Genomic DNA, 26,358 nt, shown 5'->3' on the forward strand with positions numbered 1-26,358 from the left:
AAGCCGTGGCACCTGGCCAATGGTTCAAACTTAAATTGAGTGGCCAGGGAAGTCCTCACAAAAATACAAATTTGAAGAAAGGCCTGTAGGAAGTGAGGGAGTTAGCTATTCAGCTATCTAGGTAAAGAATATTCTGGGCAGAGGAAATAGAAGTTAACCAACCCTGAGGTTGGAACATTTCCTACATGTTTGAAGAGTAATTTGGTAATTTCTTTATAGAAAATTTCCCAGTTCATTGAAATTTTCAAATTTATTGGCATAAAATTACCTATAATGCTTAATTATTTATTTAAAAATTTATTGTATTTACAATCCCTAATAGTGCTGTTTTGCCACCTTTTGTTTTGGTCAGTCTACCTAGAAGTTCGTCTATTTTGTTATTATTCTTAATATTATTATTACCAAATATCCTCTGTAGATTGGAGTTGACAATTTACACACTGCTTCTTAGATACTCAAAAAAAGTCACTTGATATTTCTTTTCTATGCCAGGTGACATCCTTCCTCTTACCCTCACAGAGGACACTAATAAACCTCTGGAACTCTTCCATGTCAAACAGGAGCTGATGAGAATTTGGAATGTTAGCTGAGACACTCTCTCTGCCTAAACACACCATGCTGCCATTTTGACTCTATTGCGGCTGAGTGCTGTTGGTATGAAGACATTCTGCAAGGTAACCCTAGTGATTTGAGAAGGGCATGAGCTGTCCTCTCACTGCCCTTACTGTCAACCCCTTTGCTAACCACCTGTACAAGCTTGGGATTGTATAGGAGTTGTAAATAAAACTTTAAGAATCATCAGTACAAAGGAGAACAGTGATTGGCACCTAGTCAGCCAGGGAAAAGGCTGAGCTCTCCTGAAGCTTGCTTGTCCCTTAGATTGTTTGTGTCAATCTAAGGGATTGTGAGTTCCAGACACTTCAAGAGTAGAAATAGTAAGGACCAAGGACAATGTCAGAAACAAATGGGATGAGACACTTCAACTACAGTGCATTGATCATGTTTTTTATTTCCTATGTGTTATGATGTTTTGACATCTTGGGGCCTTATTTACTGGAAAGAGTCTGTCCCTCCCAAGGTTAGCTGATTCTTAGAGATAGCAAACACTTGCCTATGAGAGTGTACTCTTCAAATGCAAATGAACCAATCCAGAGCCTATACCCTCAACCACCTCCTCTGTGGGGCCAAGCCACTGTACCCTTTCTGTAGTGATCCCAGGGCCAGGTATCAGACAACTAGGGGCAGTCCCAATGTCCCAAAAATTATTCAAAGTACCCAGTCTTGAACCTGTCTACCCTGCTTACCCAGCCTCATCCTTTCCTTCTCATGCAAACAACCATAAAGGCTCTTGCCCATACATTCCTCTCACTCCTTCTGCTTCCTGACTGACCCTTGTGCTTCCCCACGTGGCCCTGCATGGTGCACCATGCCTCCTGTTTCTAGGGATCTATGAGTATAAACTTCTTCCTTCATAACAGCCATTTCCATATCTGGATGTCTTGCCATACCTGATTAAAACAGATCCCAGGATCATTTTAAAACACAAAAAATCACATACAGAATATAGATCTGTGTGTTCAATGCCATTAGAATTTGTAAAATTCCCTTGCAACCAGATACCATCCAAAGAAGAGGGAAAGTGGGGAGAGGGGTTAGAGTCCTTGAATGGAGATTTAAGCAATTTACACATCCTAATCTCAAAGATAATGAATTCATTGCTGTTCTTGGTGGAAAAATATTTTTGGTCAAGCTTTACCTTCCCAAGGACAGTGGCAACTGATTATGGATGATACTCCTCTAGCTGCTTAGCCCTGACATTTAGCACCATTGAATGGCTTCTGAATTTAGTTCTTTGAGTTTGGAATTTCTGCTTAAATGTCAGTGCTTTAAGCTGCTTGCAAAGATCAGAGAGGTAGCATCATATTTTGCTAATATTTATCATCTATTTAGCAGAAGAGTATAGGGCAGTATGGTGAGACTGCCTGAGTTTGAATCTAGGCTCTGTCACATAAGCTGTGTGACTTTGGACAAATTACTTAACCTTTCTTTATCCTATTTTCTTCACCTATAAAATGAAAATAATAATGGCACTACTTCCTAAGATGGTTGTGAGGAATAGTTCAGATAATCCATAGAAGTTATTAGCATACTGTCTGGTACTTGTTGAATGCTCAATAAATGTCAATCATGATAATAATTAGAATGATTATTAGCATGTCTTTGTGCCATGTACTGTGCTAAGTGATCCCTTGTTTCTTCTACTCTCCCAGCCTCCTGGGTGGTAGTATTATCACATAGGAATGGTGGTGTTGTGCTTGAGCCCATGCTCTTAATCACCATCCGCCTGTGACTGGAGGTTTAATAGAGGCTGAATCAAAAATATAGCTCAGGAATTCTGGCATCATTCTACCATACCAGGTATGAAAGAATGGAAAACAAGAGAACTTACCATACCCTGTGACATTGTTTATGTTGTCACTGATGTTACTGGTGTTTAGAACCCTCCATCCAAGTTGCAGTCTAAGACATGCCACAAATTTCCCTGAAAAAACTTCATGAAATTCATGCTTTTTAAATTTTCCACAAAAAAGCAGATATTATTGAAACATTTCATATTTCCTGAAAAAAGACATTCTTTGGCATTGAACTATCTAGCATGAGGATATTTTATGGAACATTAAACAATCGTTGATAGCTAACTATGCTGGTTTTGCTTAAGTGACAGCCAGCGTAAAGCAACCAAATTGTCACATCTAGCCAAGAACAATGACACTCATTAAGTTGTGGGGACATCAGTATCAAAGGGAAAGACTTTTTCAGCAAGCACTTAACCTGAACATTAATCTCTTTTTTTTTTAAAGGTTTGATTGAGAGATAGTGGGGACAGTAAGGAAGAAAGAGAGAGGAGGTGTAAAGGAAGTTCTGGTTATTTGGTATTCACAGAACATGGACTACTATCCAAACAGACTACACCAAGGGCTATCATTTCATGACTAGTAAATTAAAAGCAACACAGGTTAGAGCTATAAATTGATTTGATAGCAATTTTGTAATTAAAGTTTGAACTCTGAGCTATTGTGTTAATATAAGTAGCAATGTGTAAACCCCACTCCAATAGGGAGAGGGGAGCTCCAAAAGGATCACCAGGCAAAGATGAAGGAGGCACATAAACAAGAGGATTTAAATAAAGCAAGGGCAGGGACTTCCCTTTTGGTCCTCCTAGCTCAAGGTTTACCTATCCCTTAACAATGAAGGATTAGAATGAACACTGGAAGCATTTCATTATTATTTGTAGTCTGTCATGTTATGAGTGGTTGCTCGGATTGAAAGTGGAGTAACAATATGCAATATAGCATTTATCTTCTTTTTATTATCAGTATAAAGTCCTGAGTGAAAGACCTCCTTCAGGTATAGTTAATGGAACTGGGGGAATTCAGTTGATAATTGCAGTGTATGCTTGTTACCCTTGCAAACAAAAAGCAGACAGACAGAGAGAGAGAGAGAGAGAGAGAGAGAGAGAGAGAGAGAGAGAGAGAGAGAGAGAGAAGGAGAAAGAGAAAGAGAAGAAATAAGCTTTAATGCCCTAAGGCATCTATTGCACATAATGAATTAATTTCTCTCCTTTGCATCTAGAATGGTATTACTCATGTGCCATCCCCTTTGGAAGAAATGAGAACATAATACTCAAATCATTTTTTGGTAGAGTTTCATTTTTTTATGGAACCCCTGTTGAGAAAGGCTACTAGGAAAATCTTCAAAGCGGACCTTGTCTCATCTGGATGTGTCCTAGATTTTACTGATATATTGGGATGTGTTAAGCTATTGTTTCTTGATACTGACACTTTACCCAATGGCATCAAAATAGACTTTAAGGCACTGACATTGAAGCCTAAAAGGTACACGTTCAAATTCTGGTTCTGCCACCTCCACGCTGTCTGATGTAGGGAAAGTTACTTATCCTCCACCTGTGACATGTATAATATATATGACATAATAATTGTGCCTACCTTGCAGGGTTGTGGTGACGATTTTGTGAGATAATGCATGTAAAACAAACCTCAGCACACTATGAACTCTGAATAAATGTTATTATTAACCACTAGATATGACAATTTTGAGTACCCACTCCACAGCTTTCCTCTTGGGGAGATTGAGAACAACACAGAATCATTAGACCTTTCTCCTACTGAGCCATCTGGTATTGATTTTTCAGCTGCGTATCCTGGGGACTCACTAGGGCCATAAAATAGAGGAAGTAATAATTCTCCTCTGACCACTCAACTGCTAAAATAAAGGGACCTGGAATTTTACACCCTCTAGGATAACACAGAGAAAGCCTTATAATAGGGTACCTGTTGCTTGTTTCAAGACTGTTAGCTAAGCAGGAAGGAGTATTTGGTATGCCAGAGGGCTTTACATTATCCATTAGCATTGTGGTCTCTTTGAGTTCTTGTCATAATGCGTGGTGGTATTTTATGAAAGAATTAACCCCAAGGAGCTTTTGCAGTAATAAAATAATATGCCGTGGAAGGCTTGCTCATTTTCTACATGTATTTTATTGCTATGTAAGACACGGGGAGTGAGAAGATGGGAGAGAGGAGTGGCAGAGAGAAGATGTGCAAAGAGAAGAGGGAGAAGTATGTGCTGATCCTATTCTTTTTTACTTCAACTAAGTATGTATTTTCTTTTTCAGACTGCAAAAAAAAAAAAAAATTTAAAAGTAGGGCCAAGTCTTAATCTTTTGTTTTAAATTAAAGAACATGTACTGTTTTCTTCTGATTATAAAGTAATACATCTTCATTATAGAAAATATGAAAAGTATATTGAAGAAAACATTTTAAATTCCCTATAACATATTAACCAGATATAAATATTCATAATATTTTGGTACATTTCCTTCTATTATAATATGTTTTCAATGTATATATTTGGAGATCATATTGAACATATAATTTTTTTTGAATTATCATTACTAGGTACATTTCTCCACATAATTGAAAATTCTTTTAAAGATAAAATTTGAATAATTCATCATACTTCAGAAGAATATACTCCAAATGAATCACAAATCTAAATATTAAAAATTGACCTATATAATACTAGTGGAAAACATGGATGATTTTCTCTATAGCCTGGATGAAGGAAATGCTATCTAAATATGACTTAGAATTCAGATGCAATAAAAAAGTTGATACATTTTACTACATTAAACCTTTTGCACGGCCAGAAAAAAAAAAAAACATCACAAGCAAAGTCAAGGACAAACAACAAATTGAGAATAAATATTTGCAACATATATCATAAAGTACTAATTTCTCTAATATATAAAGAACTTTAAAGGTTAAAGAAAAAAGACCAAAAATCCTATAGAAAAAAGTGAATATAAGATATGAGCAGATTATATATGATGTCTATCCAGAAAGTATCCAGCCATGTAATATGAAAAATAGAGACATTTACTGACAAATCTACAAGCAATGTACACGTTCAACATTCTCAGGTGTTCTGCTTGTTGCAGGCCTTCCAGAACTTGGAACACTTTCAACAGCTTCTCAACCATCTTTGAAGTGTTTGGTGCCATACATTTACTAGTGCTGCACGCAGTACCTCGTTACCGAAAGCCTTCTGAATCATCCAAATAGTTTCCACGGAAGAATGTTTAACCTTGATGCAAAATTTGATGCACATATGTTGCTCTACTTGCTCAGTCATTTTGAGTGTGATGGGCATACGGTGTACACACGCACACAGACTCAAGGTGTCTAGCGCCCCACTGGCTAGTACAGTGAAGTCGTCATTGTTCACGCATGTGCATTACAGCCCACTCTCCTTGGCTGCCAGGTTACATCCATGTCGTGCAAACTGTTCTCATTATGTTAACAATGGCTGAATACCTTTTGGACAGACCTCTTATATATCCTAAACATAAAGAGATGTCATTTTATTTATAATAAGAGAAATACTAAGTGAAAGAAAACCAAGATACTGTATCTAATATGTTAGATTGGCTAAAATTAATGGTGTGTAAGCATTCCTTTTTCACCACATCTGCTCCGTTATCTATTGTTGTTTGACTTTTTAATAGTGGCCATTATGACAGGGGTATGGTGGTATCTCACTGTGACTTTAATTTGCAGTTCCCTGATGGTTTGTGATGTTGAGAATTTTTTCATATGCTTTTTGGCCATTTGTATGTCTTCTTTTGAAAAAATAATTTGTTCATGTTTTTTGCTCACCTTTTAATTGGGTTATTTGTTTTTTTCTTGCTGATTTTGTCTGAGTTCTTTATCAATTCTAAATGCTAGTCCTTTGTCAGATGTATAGTTTGCAAATACTTTCTCCCAGTCTATAGGTTGTCTATTTACTCTGTTGATTATTTCCTTTGCTGTGTAGAACGTTTTTAGTTTAAGTCCCATTTATTTATTTTTACTGTTGCTTTATTTGTTTGCGGGGTTTTAGTTATAAATTCTTTGCCTAGACCAATGTCCACAAGAGTCTTTTTTTAACATTTTCTTCTAGAATTTTTATGGTATCAGGTCTTACATTTAAGTCTTTAATCCATATTGAGTTAATTTTTGTATGGGGAAAGATAGGGATCCAGTTTCCTTCTTCTGGATGTGGCTATCGAATTTTCCCAGTACTATTTATTGAATGGGGTATCCTTTCCCCAGTGCATGTTAAATTCCACCTTCCATAAAGTCCTCCCATGGCCACAATTCAGCCAAATTCTTTGCTACGTTATAACCAGCTTTTACTCCAATTTTCAATACCTTGTTCCTCATTTCCATCTGAGACCTTGTCAGAATGGCCTTTACTGTCTATATTTCTATCAACATTTAGTCATGACCACGTAAGTAAATTCTAAGAAATTCCAGACTTTCCCTGGTCTTCTCTTCTTAGCCCTCATCAGAATCATCCGTAGTGCTCCACTTATGGCAATATAGGCTTTTTCTAGCTTGTTCCTTCAAACTCTTCCAGTCTCTATTATCACCCAGGTCCAAAGCTGTTTCCACATTTTTAGGTACCTGTTATAGCAACAACCCCACTTCTTAATACCAATTTTCTGTCTTCGTCTGTTTGTTTGTTTTTTTTTTTTTCTGTGATAGAATACCACTGACTGGGTAATTTATAATGAACAGATATTTATTTAGCTCATGGTTCTGGAGGCTGGGAAGCCCAATATCAAGGGCCTGGCATATGATGAGAGCCTTCAGGCGATGTCATCCCATGGAGGAAGAGTGGGAGGGTGAAAGGGCAAGCAAGCATGTGCAAAGGAGAAAAGTACAAGGAGCCGGGCTCACTTTATAACAGCCCACTCCCAAGGTAACTAACCCACTGCCATAATACTGACATTAATCCATTCATGTGGGTGGAGCCCTTATGACCTAAACACCTCTCATTCAGCCCCACCTCCTAACTCTGTTGCACTGGGGATTAAATTTCAATATGAGTTTTGGAGGGAACATTCAAACCATAGAAGATCCCAAGATTCCCACCCCCTGGTGTATAAACCCTGTAAAATCCTCTCCCTTTGAGAATTGTAGGAACCCATAAATATGATGGGATATTTTCCACCTTGTGAAGTTATGTTATACGAGCAAGGTGATAGGATACTTGTTCCCATCATTATATTACGTTGCATAAGACCTCATCAAAGCAAACTAGAAGGATTCTCCTGCTGGTCTTGAAGGAGCAAACTGCCATGTTGTGGAGAGGGCCATTTGGCTGGGAATAGCATGTGGCTTCTGGGTAAACTGAAAACACACACCCCCACTCCCTGGCAACCAGTCAGAAAGTAGATCTTTGTTGTGCCTACAACTGCATGGAACTGAATGCAGCCGAAAACCTAAATGTGCTAGGAAGAGGACCCCAAGCTCCAGATGAGAACCATAGCATGGAGGACATCTTGACTTAAACCTTGTGAGACCATGAGCAGAGAACCCAGATGCTCTGTGTTCAGATTTCTAACCTAAAGAACTGTGAAATAGTAAATGGATGTTTTAAACTACTAAATGTAAAATAATTTGTTATGCAGCATTAGAAAACTAGTACAAATACCCTCAGTATGAAGAAGAAAACACTGCTAGTATTAAATTCTTATTAGTAGGCTTATTTTTCATCATCATACAGGTATAGCAAATCTCAAACTTTTACATGTATTGTAGGTTTGACCAAATGAGTAAAGGATTGATGTTGGAAGCCAAAGCGTTAGCTGTGGAAGAAGGGAGATACAAGAATGGACTGGGGGAAGGCAAAGAACAACACTGTGGGATTAAACTGGAATAGGAGATTTTACGATAAACTTGTGGTTTCTAAAATATGTACATCAGAGCTAGGATTTCTGACATATACAAAGTATAAAACATCTAATATAATTCTGCTTGCTGAAAGGGCCTAGAAGCAATGCTATCCCAACAGCAATGAACATGTTAGTATTCAGCATCCAGATCTTGATTTCTAAATAGCCTTACCTTCCAAAAGGAGCCAGGGCTCCATGAAGAAATGGTTGATTCTGGGAGTTGGAACAGAGAAGGTATAAGATGAACCTGGAACATCTTGTGCTATAAATTAAGGAAATACTAAAAACAATTGATAGGGGCATTTCAAAAAGACACAGGAGTCATCTTAAGCATTAAAATAAACAAGGACACTAATAGATCATAACCTATTCAGAAAATAAGAATCTATGAGTTTAAACTGGTGGGGAAGACAGAGGGAGAAAGGGGAGGGGAGGGAGAGAAGAGAAAAATTGTATAAGGGAAAAGGGAAAGATCTTTCTTACAGGAGAAGGCAGAAAGAATGAAAGAATAAGTATAGAAAGTAATACAGTAAGTATAGTAAGTATAGAAAGTAAGTAAGTATAGAAAGAATGAAAGCATGGTGGAGTTAGAAAATCACAATTTACAACTATAATAATAAAAACTGATTCAGGCAAGCATCATTAACAGATCCCAAATTCAAGGGGAAAAGTTTTGATGATAAACAAGAAGTGTACAACATCTCAAAGTGTCTCCTTACAAATTACTTATTAATTCTATAGGGAAAAAAGTAAATACAGTAGAGAACCTGGGTAACTTTAATTAAATAATCAAAATTAATGTCGGCAATAATGAACAATTTCCCAAGAAGAATACACCAACACTAATGTGATAATTCAGCCAAAAGGGCACAATATGAATCTAATCAGGAGGAAGCATTGGATAAACACAAATTGAGAGTCATTCAATAAAATAATGTCCTGTATTCCTCAGAAATATCAATGTCATAAAATACAAAGAAAGACTAAAGAACTCTTCCAGATTAAAAAAGTCTAAAGAGACATGACAGCTAAATATATTATTTGATTCTAGACTGAATCCTAAACTAGGGGGAAAAATTGATATAAAGGACTATGATAACTACTGTAGATTAGATAAAAGTAATGTACCAATGTTAAATTTCCTGAATTTCATAAGTGTACTGTGGTTATGTAGGAGAATGTCCTTGGTCTTAGGAAAGACACACTGAAGTATTAAGGGGTAAAGAGGTATGATGAGTGCACCCTACTCTCAAATTGTTCTGGTGGGAAAAAGATATATTTTACACACACACACACACACACACACACACACACACACACACACACAGAATAATAAAGACAAAATGTTAAAATTTTTAGATCTGGGTAAAAAGTTTATGAGTGTTCTGGCACTATTGTTACTTTTCTAAAAATTAAAAATTACCTCAAAATGAAACATAAAATAAGAGTTTTCAAACTAAAAATTCTTTTCATATGCCATTTATATTGGTTGCAGAATATTCCACTTTATAGATGTAATATAATTTAGTAACTATTTTGTGATTTCCAGCTTATTTTTAATTTTTAACCATTATAAATAATACTGTGATGAATATCTTGTTCATGAGTCTTTGTATCTCTGATTATGTTATACATTCCTAGAAACTGAATTACTGGAACAAAGAGTTAAAAACTTTTTTAAAAAATTTTATTTTTTAGAGACAGGGTCTTGCTCTGTCACCCAGGCAATCATAGCTCACTGTAATCCCAAACTCCTGGGCTCAAGCAATCCCCCTGCTTCAGCTCCCCTAGTAGCAGGGTGCATACCACCATGCCCAGCTAATTTTTAAAAATGTTTTTGTAAAGATGGGGTCATGTTATGTGGCCCAAGCTGGTCTTGAATTTCTGAGCTCAAGCAATCCTCTTGCCTTGACCTCCCAAAGTGCTGGGATTACAAGTGTGAGCCACCACACCCGGCTAGGTTAAAACTTTTTAAAGTCAAAAGGCTACATATTATCAAAAAGTTTTAGGAATCTTATATACATTCATTCAGTTATTTATTTATTCATGGCAATTTATAGTGTCTTACATGCTCATCTCCCTTCCCAACACTGAAAATAACTTTTCTTAATATATTCTAAATGTATAGGCAATCTTATTACATTTTTGTTATACATTATATTAAGATTGGACATTTTTATATGCTTGCTAGCCATTTGTCTTTGTTCTAGGAATTTTCTACCCATATTTTCTGCCCAGTTTTAGGCATGTCATAAATTTTTTTATTGATGAGTATTATTTATTTATATAGAAGATATATTAATACTTTGCTGCATTTATTGCAAAAGAGGATGAGTAGCTCAGCTGTTTGGCTTTTAACTACACAGCACCAGCCTAACATGCAAGCTCAGGCTGAGCAGAGAAGAGGCTGGTGGTCTACAGGAGTCATAGCAAGCAGGGCCGACTGAGTGAAGGGTTAGATTATGGGAAAAAGGGAACATTTAAACTAACATGAGGATTAGGGGAAAACTTCCTTAGGAGGTATAGTTCACAGGCCTAATTAATTCTGTGGCCACAGGCAGTGGCAGCAGCCCCTGGCATATGGGGCTGAAAATGCACCATGACAGAGAGAAAAGATCGTGGTGAATTGTTCACTGGCTTTTATAGCTTCCACCTGGAAGTGACACACACCACCTCTGCTTGCATCTCATTCACCGAGAAAGCTTCCCTCCAAAGAAGGTGGGAAAATGTGGTACTATCATGTGCCTAAGTAGAAAAGAACCAGAATAGTTGTCAACAGCCCTATAACCTCCACAAACTATTTATGGAAAACCCACCTCCTAATATGCAAAACACGATTTCTGTTTCCTCACACCTTATTTCTGCCCTGTTACATTCAAGAAATTCAATTTCTGAATAGGTGTGGAAAGTTGTGCACAAATAGGGATGGGAGAATGGTGAATTGTAATCTGGACACTTCAAAAACCAGCGCCTATGGCTGTGTACCTTTGTTATGGAGACAGGCCGTGAGGGAGAGAAGTGTCTTCTCACCTTCATTCAGGCCAATAATTTCCTCTGTTTCAGAAAGGAACACATTTATAGACCACTGAAAATGTTTTCTCAACCTAGTTCCATCAATTTGCGGTTTATGTGTATACTAGACTTTGAAAAAAGTTCGATTGTCAATCTTTCATATTAGTATTAGTGTGATTTTCACTTTCTTTTGCATTGTTTCTAATTATTTTAATGGAGAATTGGTAAAAATTGCATCAGAAGCCACTTGAATATTTTATCATATTTTTTATTGCAGTGTTCTATAAAATCCCATGAGGGATTTGAATGTCATTTACATTCTTCATTTTTAGTCACTTCTCGTCTGGATAAACTGTTTACCTCCTTTGATTTTGATTGCTGAATATAATTTTCTAAATGAGTGAAAATTAATAAGTATAAAAATAAGAATCTCCAAGCTAAACATTTCAGAAAAGGCCTAGTTCTCTTCGTTTACTATGTTAGTTTTCTAGGGCTACCATAACAAAGTACCATAAATTGAATGGCTCAGCCAACAGAAATTTATTGTCTCACAGTTCTGGAAGCTGGAAGTACGAAATCCAGCTGTCAGCAAGGTTGATTCTTTCTGAGGCTGTAAGAGAGAGTCTGTTCCATGCTTCTTAACCTCGCTTCTGGCAATCCTTGGGTTGTAGAAGCATCATCCTAATCTCTGCATTTATCTTCACGTTGCATTCTCCCTGTGTGCATGTTTGTGTCCAGATTTCCCCTTTTTATAAGGATACTAGACATATTGGATTATTGGCCCAAACTCCTCCAGTATGAACTCATCTTAACTAATTACATTTGCAGCAACCCTTTTTCCAAATAAGGTCACATTCTGAGGTACTGAGTGTTAGGACTTCAACACATAAATTTAACCCATAACATTTACTATGTAGTAGATAGATCTCAAGAATAAAAATACCCACACCTCCACACACACCACATACACCCACCTTGTGGCCACCTTTCTAATGTGAAGGGAATTGGAAAGGACAAATAGGAGGCAGAGGTAAGAAAAAGAACTTTCACTGAACTCTTGTCATTTGTCAATTGCTATTTAGGCATTTGAAGCATATGATATAATTTAATCTGATATCGATTGTATCATGGAGGTAGACACAAATGATAAAAACTGAGGTGCATAGTGATTATGTTACTTTCCAAGGATCAATTAGGAACTGATTTCAGATGTAGATTAAGCCTGACTGCAAAGCCCGGGGACTTTCCTTGCCTTTCTGCATAGGCAAAATATTAATAATAATGATAATGATGATAATAATAACAACAATGCATAGAAATGTTTCATTGAAGCAATTGCCTCTTCTAGCATAAAGCAAAAAACAGCAAACAGATTAAAACAATCAGTGGTGTTTCTGACAGAGTGATACACTCAAAGCTTCAATTCTGCCGAAACATTCACAGTAGGATTTTCCTTGCTACAGTTGAACAGAGGCTAATTAATTTCTAAGAGATGAAGGGCAAAAAAGAAACAAAAGGACACAATTTATACATTTATCGATGTCAAAAATTAAAAACCTTTTTTTTATATTTGATTTGAAATCTTAAGCCTGGTGATCTGGACAATATTGTCCTGAGACTTTCATAACAGCAGTAGCTAACAGTTATTGCAACCTCCTGTGTGCCAAGAACTGTGCCAGAAGCTTGTCCTGTATTATTAAAAACTCATTCAAACTTCACAACAATCCTGTGGGTTAAGGGTAGAATTAGCTCCATTTTACAGATGATGAAACAGAGAAACACAGTCCAGCTTCAAAGCCTGGCTCTCAAACACTATGCCCAGCTGTTTCTCACTGAATAGAAAAGGTAAATCACCAGAGGAGAGTTCTGTGTGATCAAAATCATGTTTTGTAGCTAATTCTTTTCAAATGGAGAAATTATAGTGATTAGAGCAAGGAGGTTGGAGTCAGACAGACCTGAATTTGAATCCTGGATCCACCCCTTATTAACTCCATCACGTTAGGCAAGTTATTTAGTCATCTTGGGCCTCATTTATCACTTTCAAAATTGGGGTAATAATACTTTCCCACAGGGTTTTTATGAAAATTAAAAAGCAAAGCACAATCACTAGAGCATAGAAAATAGGTATTAAATTCATTATTATTATACAACAGATATAACATTCTTTTGAATTATATTCAGATACATTATAAATCTTGTTACCTGGCAACTTCTCACTCTATAAAAAAGATGGTTCAAGTGCTTCAGGAGAAGGATAGATACTTGTTAGAACAAGAAGATTACTGCTTGTCTTTTTGTTTGAGATTGAAGTAAGACAATAAGCTTAAAAGTCAAGCTTTTGTAAGAAAGAAATTATTTTTAAAATTTCCTTTTACTTCTAATAGCATACAAAGAATTAGGCCTGAATGTTTAAAATGTAAATTTCTTCCTTTGAGTAGGGAAGACACTCCTCTGAAGTCTCTCTTGGCTGGTTTTCTGTCTAGGTTGTAATGAGGACATAACATAGAGGAAGTAGGCGCTAGGGGAAGAAGCAAAGCCAAAGGAGATTAGAGAAGTCAGATAGCAGAGTCCCTGTACTAACCCTTTCTCCTCTGGATTGGGAGCACCAGGAAGAACCTCAAAAAAGCAGGTAGAAGGAAGCACTTTCAGAACACCCAGAGAGATAGAAAACATCCAAAAACATCAAAGCTAATGATCAGCTTACATGGCCTTTTACATCAGCTTACATAATGTGGGGAGGCTGCAGGCCTCTGGGAAAAGCCTAGTTTTAGGCTAACTGCTACATCCATACAGCATGGGAGCAAGAGCATGTGGGTGGTGGCTGCAGAAGGCTAAGTCAGTGAGCCTTAGCAGTGCTCTTGGTTTCCTGGAGCTCAGAAAAGTAAGCAGAGACACTGAAGAGGCCAGAGATCAGCTGAAGCCTAGAGTTAGAGCAAAGAACAGTGACTCCCACTCAAGAAACCAGTAGTAGAAAACACAGACACCAGTAATGGGTGTTTGTATATCTCCTTCCAATCTGTGACAGTTCTAGCCACACCTCGGTGCCCACTAGGCCACTGAGCAATCCAAATCAGCAACTGCAAAGCAGAGATTAGCAGGGATCTGACAACTGTTCTCTGTTTTTTCTCATAGTCTAAAGGTAAGCCTGTAGACCTTTCCTTCCTTTCTTTCTTTCTTCATTATTATCATTATTATTATTATTATTTAGAGACAGGGTTTTGTTTGCTTCCCAGGCTACTGTGTAATGGCATGATCATAGCTCATTGCAGCCTTGAACTCCTGGGTTCAGGTAATCCTCCTGCCTCAACCTCCCAAGCAGCTGGGACAACAGGGACACACCACCATGCCCAGCTAATTTTTAAAAATCTTTTAAAAATTTTACTGACATAGGGCCTTGCTCTGTTGTCCAGGCTGGAGTGCAGTGACCTCATCATAGCTCACTGCAACCTCAAACTCCTGAGGGCAAGTGATCCTCCCACCTCAGCATCCTGAGTAGCTGGGACTAAGGCATGGGCCACCACGCCCAGCCAATATTTTTTTTTTGTAGAGACGAGATCTTGCTATACTGCCCAGGCTGGCCTCAAACTCCCAAACTCAAGTGACCCTCCCACCTCAGTCTCCCAAAGTGCTAGGATTATAGGTGCATGAGCCACCATGCCTGGCCCTTCCCTTTCCTTTAGGAGCAGGGAAAGAGAGCAGAACTCTGAAAAACAAAATTTACCTGAGGCATCTAGGCAGAAATTGCAGAGATGAAACCATATATCAGGCTGGCATTATTGGACTGTAACAAAATATAGCGTAGTATATTTTCTGCTACCTGATGGGTTGGGTTTCCTGGGGTAGAACAGATATCATATAAGGGCCTGTGTGGGATAATTAGAAATCAGTGTATAGCAAGTATTTACACCAAAAGCTGGTTACAACTCTGACTAAAACCAGAATACAAAGTTGTCTTGAGGGCAGAACCATGAGACTATGAGAAAAAAAAAGAGGGTGGAGTTAAGACTGTCATACAGAAATGCAGAAAGAAAGAAACAGTATATGGCTTCTGTCATTCAAAATAGGCTTTTTAAAAATAACACAGATAACACAATATTTTATTATAGGAATGTTCTATGTTCCTATATAGCCTTAATAATTTTAATTCTTATTAGTTATACAAAATTCCATGAATTTCATGTTACTGTAATTTATTTGGTCATTCTCCTATTGTTGGACATTTATGTTCATTTCAATGCTTACTGTTATAAATAACACCACCATGGATGTTGTCATGCCTGAGTATTTTTCTAATTTTATTGAACAAAAATGTTTCTTATTTCCTTATGATAAATCATTAAGTTTTTGAACATTTGTACAATTATTTTTAAATGTATTGTCAAATTACCCTACAAAAGACTAAAAATGAGCTCTGTTGATAGTCACGCATAAGAAAATATTTCACAACATTCACATCAGCATTGGGTTAACATTCATAGTGATTTTTTTTAATTTTTATTCTTAATTGTTATGAGTACATAATAGTCATCTATATTTATAGGGTACATGTGATGTTTTGATATGGGCATAAAATGTGAAAATTGGCTTTTTGAATAGGTAAAAAGATAATAGATTTGAAGGTCAGACTTTTTTGAGAAAGAAAAAGATTTCCCAAAATTTAACACCTAACTTTATCTTATCAAGAGAGAGACTTGGTGAATCAGATCATAGAGTTTTACTCTGTGTCCAGGATGGAGAAGAGAAGGAGATAATGAAAAGCCAAAAGGCTACCCCTGATTTGAGGGATTTTGTGAATAATAAGAGAGAGAGGTAGAAACCAAGGAGGTGAGAGACCAGTCCTCATCCTGTCATCCTTCAACAGAGGCTTTGAGTAGAGGTTAGGGGCTGTCTTTAGAAGTATCCAGACAGGAATGAAAGACCAAGAGCACTGGGGCTAGTGCCATACATCCTTTGTACACAGGAAGACTGAGAGCCTTTGGGAAGAGCCTGCAAAGTTAGTTCTCCACGATGTACAGGGATGGCATGAGGCAGCAACAGAAGGCAGGTAAATAGATGAGTGTTGTGAGTTGGCGTCTCTGGAAGTAGATACTGAGACAAGAGTTTGGGGTGCAAGATATATATTAGGGATCAGTATCTGTGAAAAAAAGGAGGGAAGAAGCAGCATTGGGCAGAGGAAGAAGTTGAACTGTGATACAATCCAACAAAGCCTCACCTAACCTGAAGGAGAACACTGGAGTGAGACTGGCCCATCAGTATTGTTTTGAAATCTGCTGAAGTGGTCAGGCCTTTATACCCCTACCCCACTCAGTCACCAGAGGAGGATTTCCCTGCCGCTGTTCCAGTCACTGTAGATGTGAGGCCGTGAGGATTCAGAGTCCTGCACAGATTTGAGGACCCCCATCTTGCCATGTAAACCACACCTATACTACTCCCCATACCCAGACACTATCTTGGAGAGGAGCAAAAAAAAGCACTGAAGCATTTGGCATTTACCTGAGTTAACTGATCAGAGATTGAATTGCCTAAAGAGATTTTAAATGATTAGACCAGACTAAGTAAGGGTCAATACTCAGCCTAAAACTTGGTTTTTAATTTCCTGTTATCTAGCAGGTTAAGGGATTATCAGGGAGAGAACATCAGTTAAGAGGTATTCAAGGAAACCACATTTGCTTTGCACATTTGTGTGGAGTGTAAGGGACATTTTGCACTTGCTACATTACCAAAAAACACAAGCACTGAAAGTTAATTTAAAAAAGAATACCAGATTCAGAGGACAAAAATGAGATTGGAGGAAGGGTCAGGATTATGTTCTCCGAGAAGATGCATCATGCAATTGCTAGGTTTGGTTGGTGGACGGAGTGAGTTTTCATTCTGGCTTACTTCTTATGTGAAATTCTGAAATATTAGGACCTTACTCACTCTCAGTGGCCATAAAAATTACATGTTAAACAAAGCCCAAGATTTAGTAACCTACAAATCACTCTGACTTCCTGCTACTGTGAAAACCTACATGCAGCAAAAAAATGGTTAGAGTTGATCTAGCTTCCTACAAATATTACAAACACTAAAATCTTTGGCAGCTAGAGACAGAAGAAAATTAAATCCACATAAATCTCTTCATCATCAAGTAGAATCCAAAACCAACACAATTGAACCTCTGGGATCAAAAGATGGCGAGATGTGAGAGGCAGGCCATCTACTGACAGAAACCCCAGGCTCAGCTCAGAATCCAAGGACAGAGCTTTAGATGAGAGAGTTCTGGAACATCGGGGCTGTGCCAGTTCTTTGGGAGGGAAGTGACAGACGGCAAGGTCAAAGCCTGGGAGCACTGCGGTGCTAATTCAGTTAAAACTTACCCAGGCCCTTCTCTATGTGAAGAAGGATCATGTTTACCACACTACGAATGTCTAACTCTGGCAGAAGTTGTAGCTGCATTTCTGAAATAATTTTTCTGTGAACAATGGAATGGAACTTCAAGGATTTATTGTGCAATATTATTGTATGTGCTCATAGTTATGCAAACATCTTTCTAACCTCCTTAAATTATCTGTAAATGAGCCCCGTTTCCTTTTTCTGTCTCCCCTAGAGCTCCATCATGTTGCAGATGAGATTGGTTTTTATAGTAATAATAATAATATTATTACTAACAGTTATTGAACATTCATTACATGCCAGGCACTGTACTGATTTACAGTCATTTTGTTTTTTTAATCCCTCCAACCCTTCACAAAATAGGCATCATTATTATATTATCTTGAAGAATATGAGGCTCAGAGACATTAAGTAACTTTCCCAAAGTCACACATTTAAGATATAACTGAGAACTCAGAAAGGATTCCCAAATGAGGAAAAACTACCAAAGATGGTGAAATTGGCATAAATTTACCTATGGAATTCTGTGGCATTGTCTTAGCCTGGGTTACCCAGAAAGCAGAGCCTGAGGCAATACACTTCTGGTACTGCTACTTTATTAGGGAATGCAATTCCAGGTGTGAGAGACAAGGGAGGAGAAACAGAAAAGAGGGGCCAATATGAGACCACTTTGTCACATTTGCAACTGCTAACTGAGACCCACTGCTCAAATCCACAGTATCATCCACCAAGAAGTCACATAAACTGCATCTTTAAAAAGTCCATCTAGAGGGAGAAAACGGGAAGAACATATGTATTGGCTGTCCTTTATCAAAGGTTTGCCTCATGAAGCATTAACTGCCTGCACTTCAGAGTTTTGCATGTGTGGGTCACAGGCAGCATCTTGTGGCATCGTGCTTCTAAGCATTAACACCTCCCCGGGGTGGGAGGCACATGGTGCAGCTTGAGGGAAGGCACTGTCAGGACAGCCCTACATGAAGTCAGCAGGAGCCATCCAAGACCTGTTGCCTTCAGCGATAAGGAAACAAGAGATAGGTTAGGCTGAGAAGTTCTGGAGTGTTGCCTCAGAAGAGTCTGAGACATATGTGTCTTTTTCTGCAGGACAAAAAGAAGCAACTCAGTTTTAGAATGTTACAAGTGGCTGGCATGCCTGTTAAAGACTAAATTAAAGAAATCTAGTTTGTAATCCCACATAGGCACTGAAGTTAATTCTCATGTCCCAGTCCAGAAAGCAGAGTCTCCAGGCATCTTGGATGAACAGCAGTTGTAAAGCACAAAGTACAGGTGATGAATATGAAAATGTTCACTTAGTCACTAATTCTTCCAAGAAAGATAACCAGAAGGTTCGGTCTGTTCCTAAAGGTTCCCAGGAAGTATACCTTCTTTCCTAGAGCAGGAGGCATAATCAGCTGTGGTGTGATTTCATCTGGGTTAAGTCCACTGAACTGCATAGAATGACATAAAATGCCATTGCCTACCTCCCTAAATGTCTTGCTTCTATGCAATGGCTTCAGAAAACAAAACCCCCTTTGTTTTGGACTCAACAATATAGTATCAGCCACAAGCCCACCTGGAGTTTTTGGCAGTCAAAATTAGTTTCAGTTAAAATTAAAATTCAGGGCTTCAGTTAAAATTAGTGATAAAAGCCCTTGATGGGTAACTCTTCATAGACCTGGAAATAATCCCTATAGTCCTATGGAAAGTGGACCCTGATAAGGAAGGTACTTCTGATTGTTAGGTCATCTATACACCTGCTGCAAGGGCAGCTGGAAAAGTATCCGTCATTTTCAACCAATATAGTGAGTGGCAATCTCTGCCTCATAACAGAAAAATTACCCAAACATGGGAAGAGAATTCAAATTCTAGGTGGCCAAAAAGAATGTCAGATGTCCATTTTTGCCCCCACATCCTTTTGTGTTAATTGATTTCTTGCCTAGTATCAATATTATTCTTGTAGTTAGGCTCCTGATATCTACTGCTAGACTTCCCAGATAGTCAGCAAGGTCAAAAGAACAGTTGTGCTAGATATAACCTGGCAAGTCTATACAACACACCCTGCCTGCCCTTCCTTGGTTTTCTTTGTCCAATCGTTGCCGAAGCCCAAAATATCATGCTCTGCATGACAAATCTGCAAACAAACCTGCCACATGGAATATGAACATTGAAGCCATTACTAGAAACAGCCACATTTCACATCATAATTCAACTCCCCAGTAGAGTGTAATGCTGAATTTATTGTAATATGGGACACATGGGTTATAGTCCTTGCTCTCACATTAACCAGATGTGTGACCTTATGGAAGTGACTTAACCACTTTGTATTTGGTTTCCTAATTTATAAAAAAATAAAATTTTAAAAAACAAAAGAAAAAGCCATTGGACTCAATGTAGAGGAAAAAAAACAACGAACATTTGGAGTACTGATAATATACAAGGAGTTTTACTTTCAGTCTTTGCAGCAAACCTCTAAGACAGTATCCTCCTTTTGTTAATGAAGAAACTGAGACAGAGGGGTCATGTCTTCCCAAAAATCACAGTGTTAACAAGTTGCTGAGGTCAGGATTTGGGCCAGTTTTATCCAGCCTCAAAAACCCTTACTCTTTGTTTCTTTTTAGAAAACAAATTTGGAATTACACAAACAGTAAGAGTATTCCTTGTAAAAAATTAAAATGTTTCTGAGAAGGCTAATTTTTCCTTTGGAATACTGCCTCCCTCTGCCCTGACCAACCTTATGTGACAATAAATAACCACTTACCATTTTAGTGTATATCCTTCCAGAGTTTTTCTACATATCTATACCCCATACATGTAAACATAGAAAGCATATAATATTGTTTATAAATGTGTGTATATATTTTTCTACCAAGAATGATAGTATCATTCTCAAAATATCTCTATGCAGCCTGCTTTTTCATTCAATAACAGGCCTTGAAGATCTAGCTATGTTAGTACATAGAGAGTGATCTCATTCCTTTTAGTTGGTGCACAGTATTCACAGCATAGAGATGTAAGTTTATTTAGACATTCCCCTACTGATGGATATTCAGTTTGTTTGCTATTAGTGTATGTTCCTATTCCAACATTTCACTCTTTTCCTAGATTCCATAGTTGAGTTCTATAACTTATTTTAGCTCAAAAATTTTATGGCATGAAGGAAATGAAGTAGACATAAGTCTGAAGAAGTAATAATTCACTCCAAACTACTCATTTATTAGGCAGTGAAATAGCACCAAATTGTGAAATATGCATACCACCATTAAAAACACGGTACTAAAGAAACCAGACAAAAGGATCCAAACAGGTCCAGGCAGGCTAAATGTCTCTCTGGCAACTACAGACAAACCAGACTCTAGTTTGTGTTCACTTAAGTATGTGACTCAAGGCTTTGTGTGGATATCCTTGATTGGTTTAGTCAATAAATTGATTAAAAATTAATTAAAAATTAAATTGATTATAGCAATTTATTCTATAACAGTTATTAAGGTTTAACGTGGTACCAAGCAATATGCTCATACTACCCATATTATATTATTTAACCAGAATGATAATCCTTTAGAGCAGATACTAATATCTTTTTTTTTCCTAAAACAACTGAGGTTTAGAGAGGCTAAGTGATTTCGCCTCAGGTCACAAACTAGTGACATGACCAAGTTTCAAACCTGAGTTTTCTGACTCTAAAGTCTGTCTTCTTTTCGCTGTCTATCATTAATTAATTTTAACCTGAGTTAGTTCAGAGGACTTGATGATAAAGAACAGATTCTCACCTGATGTAAAACCTGTCAACACCCAGTTTCCTGCTCACTTCTCCAGTTCATCTCCTACTCCCTTCCTTGCCCTGAACTTGGCCCTAAATTACTTATAATTCCCCAGTGACACGTTGCTATGAGCTTTTGCACATGCTGTTTCCTTTTTCTGGAACATTCTTCTGTTCTTTGTCTGGGCACTTCCTACTCATCTTTTAGCTCAAGCATCATTTCCTCCAGGAAGCCTTTCCTGTACCATCTCCACCCTTACACCTGCCTAAGATTGGGTCAGGGATCACCCGTGTTTTCCAATAGTGCTTTGTGTTTACTTTTCCTAAAGCACTAGACAGAGCGAATTATAAATATTTGTTACTTGCCTGTTTCCCTGTACTACACAGTGAGCTCCTTCAGAATAGGGACCACAGCTTATTCGTAATCGCATCGAGCCCTAGCATAGTGTGTAACGCACAGTAGACATTTGATAAATATTTGATGAATGAATAAATCTTGGATTAATGGTAAAAATGAACCTGGAAGTGGACTCTTTATCTCCACACATGGTGATTGCTCAAGAGAGTCACCTTAGTCACCCCATTGTCAACCTGTTGCCCTCCTAACTGCTCACTTTCTGAGGTGGCAGGAATTTTTCTCTGCATGATAACATGGGGCGATTGTGGCAGATGAGGTCAGGAAATCTGACTTTACGAGAGTCTGGAAATTTCAAGGGACAAAGTCTGTAAATACAAAACCGTCCTTCTTTATGTGGAGATTTTTTTTATCTGTGAAAGATGGGGCATTCCTGAATCTACTCCACAGGAGGCAGCTAGAATAAAATGCTAAGAAAGAATAGGGAGCTGAATTGTATTGAGAAAAAAATAAATTGATTGTAGGATAAAAATAGTGAAGATCCCCTAGGAAATGTCAAGGAAAATGTATCATTCAGTAGTTTGAAAGAACAAAAATCAAAAGATCCAAACCAGAATGTGTGAAACATAAACAGATTTTGCAGATGATGAATTGCTCTACCATACACATTTTCTCTTTTCAGTTAACAGATCATTTGATGAAACAAATTTGTTTATTCCAAGTTTATCAAAAGTTTTTGTTTTGACAGTTCATGGAATATATCAACTTTCACCTAATGGCCTTTGAATCCTCAAGATATAGACATTTGGTATTCTAGACAATGTTTAAAAAGTGTTTATGGAACTACATCATACAACTTGGATTTACTAAATAGTAGGAAGAAAAAAATAGAAAACAACATCAGAAAGAAATTAATATATACACTTCAGAAAGGGCTAACATCTCTCTGATTATCTGATTACAGTACTATTAAAAATAATAGGTAGTAATTATAGTTACTATTTACTGGGTGTTAGACACTCACTATATGCTAGACACTGTGCTAGATTCTGAAAATGCAGTAGAAAGCAAAACAGATATACTTTGCTCATGGATAAGCAGACATTGAACAGATAATTAGGAGACATGTAGTGATTAAGGTTATTAAGTATAAAATGTCCAATTCCCTTAAGTATTGTTTGACAGTTGATATCTCTGACATGTCACTTTGACACTGCTTGTTTTATTTTTATTGTGAAGGTACATCCTCATTCTTTCAAATGCACGTTTTGGCTTGTGATTATCTTTCAAAGTACTTTTTAGAGTAATTTTTGTGAAACTGTGGATAAGTCAAAAAAGCGTGTTATTTTCAAATGTGAGTTCCAGACAACTCGAAATATCAACAAAGTGTTGGGGAAGGATGTGACTAATGAACGCACAGTACGTTGGTTTGAGAAGTTCTGTTCTGGTGATTTTAATCTAGAAAATAAGCCATGTGAGTGACCTGAGACCAAGGTGGATAATGATAAGCTAAAAGCTGTAGTGGAAGTGAATCCATCTCAACCTACATGTGAATGAACAGCAAGGTTTGACATTACTATTCCAACAATATTGGACCGTTTGAAACAAATGGGCAAGGTAAAGAAGTTGGATAGATGGGTATTGCATGAATTAAACAAGTGTCAAAAGAGAAATCGTCTTGAAGCTTGACTTTCTTTGTTGTCACGACATAAAATTGAACCATTTCTACACCGTATTGTAACGTGTGATGAAAAATGCGTTCTTTTTGATAATTGCAAGTGTTTGGCACAATGATTGGACAAAGATGAAGTGCTGAAACACAGTCCCAAATCAAATATTCACTGGTATTATCTAGCACTGGTATTATCCACTACAGCTTCAAGAAACCTGGTCAATCAATTACAGTGGACGTCTACTGCAACCAATTGGACGAAATGATGAAGATGCTTGTGATTAAGCAGCCAAGATTTGTCAATAGAGACAAGCCAACCCTCTTGCAAGACCACATGTTGCAAAAAACAACTCTGCTCAAACCATAGAAGCTGGACTTAGAAACTCTCTTTCATCCACCAGACCTTGCACTAACTGACTACCACTTCTTTCAGGCTTTAGAGCACTTCTTGCAAGGAAAAATATTCAATTCTCAACAAGCTTTGAAAAATGCCTTTTGTGATTTCATGGGTACTCACTCTCCAGGCTTCTTCGCAGCTGGCATAAACAAGCTACCATTAAGATGGCAAAACTGTGTCAATAGTTTAGGTGCATACTTTGATGAATTGCACTGCTTCTTGTTTGACATCTAATAAACTACACGTCTGATTTGAAATCGGATGTTTCATATTTAATGACCTAATACTTGTAAAGATTTTTAAGAAGAGAGGGTTTTAAAGAAAAAATAATCAGGAAGACTTATTTTACATACATAGGGAAGTCCTCTTCGAGGAAGTGATAGTTAAACTGGAATCTGAAGAATGATAAAGTAGCAGCCAAGTGAACAATGGTGGGAGAAGAATTATAGGCAGAGGACACAGAATATGTAAATATCCTGACATTGCAGAGAACTGGGCCTTTTCAAGGAACTGAAAAGAAGGCCTGTCTATCAGCGGTCCTCCTGTTGGGCCTCAGATCCATGCCTGCCCCTGCCCTTGGGGGGTTGGTATTACTGGGGCCTGACTCTTGCACGATGAATCAGGCCATCAAAAGAAGGTCCTGGTAGGAAATTTGGAAGGTGGGCAAAAGGAAGAAGCTAGACTATCGCCCAGTTTTCTTTCTGGCTTAGAAGAGCCTCTCCAGCAGTGATGATCTCTCTCCTGTGGCTTTAGAGTTTTTTGGCTTTGGGGGAAACATGGTGATAAATCCCCTCCTTTATTTTGGGCCTAGGATAATTGGCTGGGGACACATTTTTTTACAGTTTAATAACACCTCCATGTATCACAGGGGTGTGATCGTGGTTACAATTCATGTGGTCTCTTTCTTCTAGAAGATCATAAATTAATAAGAAACAGAGAGGCTAACAAACTGTAGCACTCACACATAAAATACCCATCCTTCTATTTTCCCGCTAAGGGAGGAAAAAAAAATTTTTTAAATACTGTGACCCGTTTTTGGAATAGCTTGTAAAACTATCCGAGTTTTGATCAGGGCAGCCAAGGTTTTTAACAGTGACTCACAGGATCAGAAATCCACATGGAAGCAGCTGCCTGAATTTTTTTTTGATGGCTAATGGTTGTGAGTGGAGAAGTCTACTTGATGTGTAGGAAAGTTGCACATGACCTAGAGTCAGCTGAGTGTTTGTTACTGATACATTTATAGTAATAGTTACATTAATTGGGCACTAATTCTATTCCAGCTTCTGTACTAGATACTTTACATTAAATATTAAATTTTCATGATAAAAATTACCTTCAAAATTGTTAATATTATTGTCTCCATTCTGTAGAAAAGAAACTGAGGTTTGAGATATTACAAAACTTACTTAAAGTCAAAGAGATTGTAAGTTGATACAAATTTCCTTCTGTCTGAATTTAAAATCCACAATACCGTACTGCAAAATAATATCTTCCTTTTGTCAGTAATCTCATAATAGCTCAGTTTTATAGTGGAATTAAGCATTGTAAAACTATGATTTGAATCATATTCAGCTCTAAATATCATCAGAATTTGAGCCAAAACTGCTAATATGTGGCTGGTAGCAAGGAGGTAGGAATAAGAAGGCCATTAGATTTGGGTCTCTGCATTTATTGGGGAAGCAAAATGGATCTTCAAATTTTTTTAATTGTTGTTGTTTTGTAAGTTATAATTTTAGATGTGTCGCACTGACCTCCAGTCAGTGCTGGGTGCCCATGATCCATCCTCTTTGAGGTCCATGAACAATGCAACAATGCATTCTTTATCATGGAAGGCACACGTGAGGGTATTTGGTGCTAACTCCAACTAACTGCAGTGGTTCTCTGGAGTGCTGTGCATGGAAATCTTCTGGGGTGAATCAGCAGAAAAGAGTGCCTTGGCATCTACCATGACACTGGGAGTACGATGGATGCATGAGGAGCGTTAGGCTCGCCATCCCTGCCTCAGCAACCCATTGCTGGTACCACAAAATCCCTTAATGCTTTGAGTTTCCTTCTTTTACTGGACTTCCCAGGCCAGTTCTTCAAATCCCCACAAAACAAGTCATTATTATATATTATCCTGAATGTATGGTTAGGGAAAAAATTCTTTTTTCCCCTCTCTTTTTGTTCTTGAAATATAAGCTAGGAAGAAGAAAAGAGGGGGTGTTGATCATATCTGCTGATGGACCACACACAGAATGTATGGCCTGACACCTCACACACTAGATCTGGAACAATATTTATTGACAGAATCTTACAGAGGCAGGAAGAGGAGCAGGTGTATAGTTCTTCCTTTGCCTGTTGCTTTCTGGGACAATACAAAGCGATCTAGCAGTTTGCAGTCCAAACTCTGTGGGCTAACAAGCTGCATGCTTAGGGAAGCATCAGCATCTCCTCTGGTGTGGTGACAGTCTGGGGTCCCAGGCTTGTTGGACGTCCCCTGGTCTGCCATTCCAGT

General features: G+C 37.8%; 1 long non-coding RNA gene across 1 annotated transcript in view; it reads left to right on the forward strand.

Moving 5' to 3' along the window:
* Window positions 1-576: 576 nt before the first annotated feature.
* LOC123640656 overlaps window positions 577-26,358 on the forward strand; it is a 64,132-nt gene continuing 38,350 nt past the window's right edge. The window contains exon 1 of the long non-coding RNA XR_006736012.1: window positions 577-674. This is a non-coding gene — a long non-coding RNA (uncharacterized LOC123640656). The remainder of the gene's footprint in view (window positions 675-26,358) is intronic.

The sequence above is a fragment of the Lemur catta genome, chromosome 6, assembly GCF_020740605.2.
Source record: "Lemur catta isolate mLemCat1 chromosome 6, mLemCat1.pri, whole genome shotgun sequence".
Classification (NCBI taxonomy): domain Eukaryota; kingdom Metazoa; phylum Chordata; class Mammalia; order Primates; family Lemuridae; genus Lemur; species Lemur catta.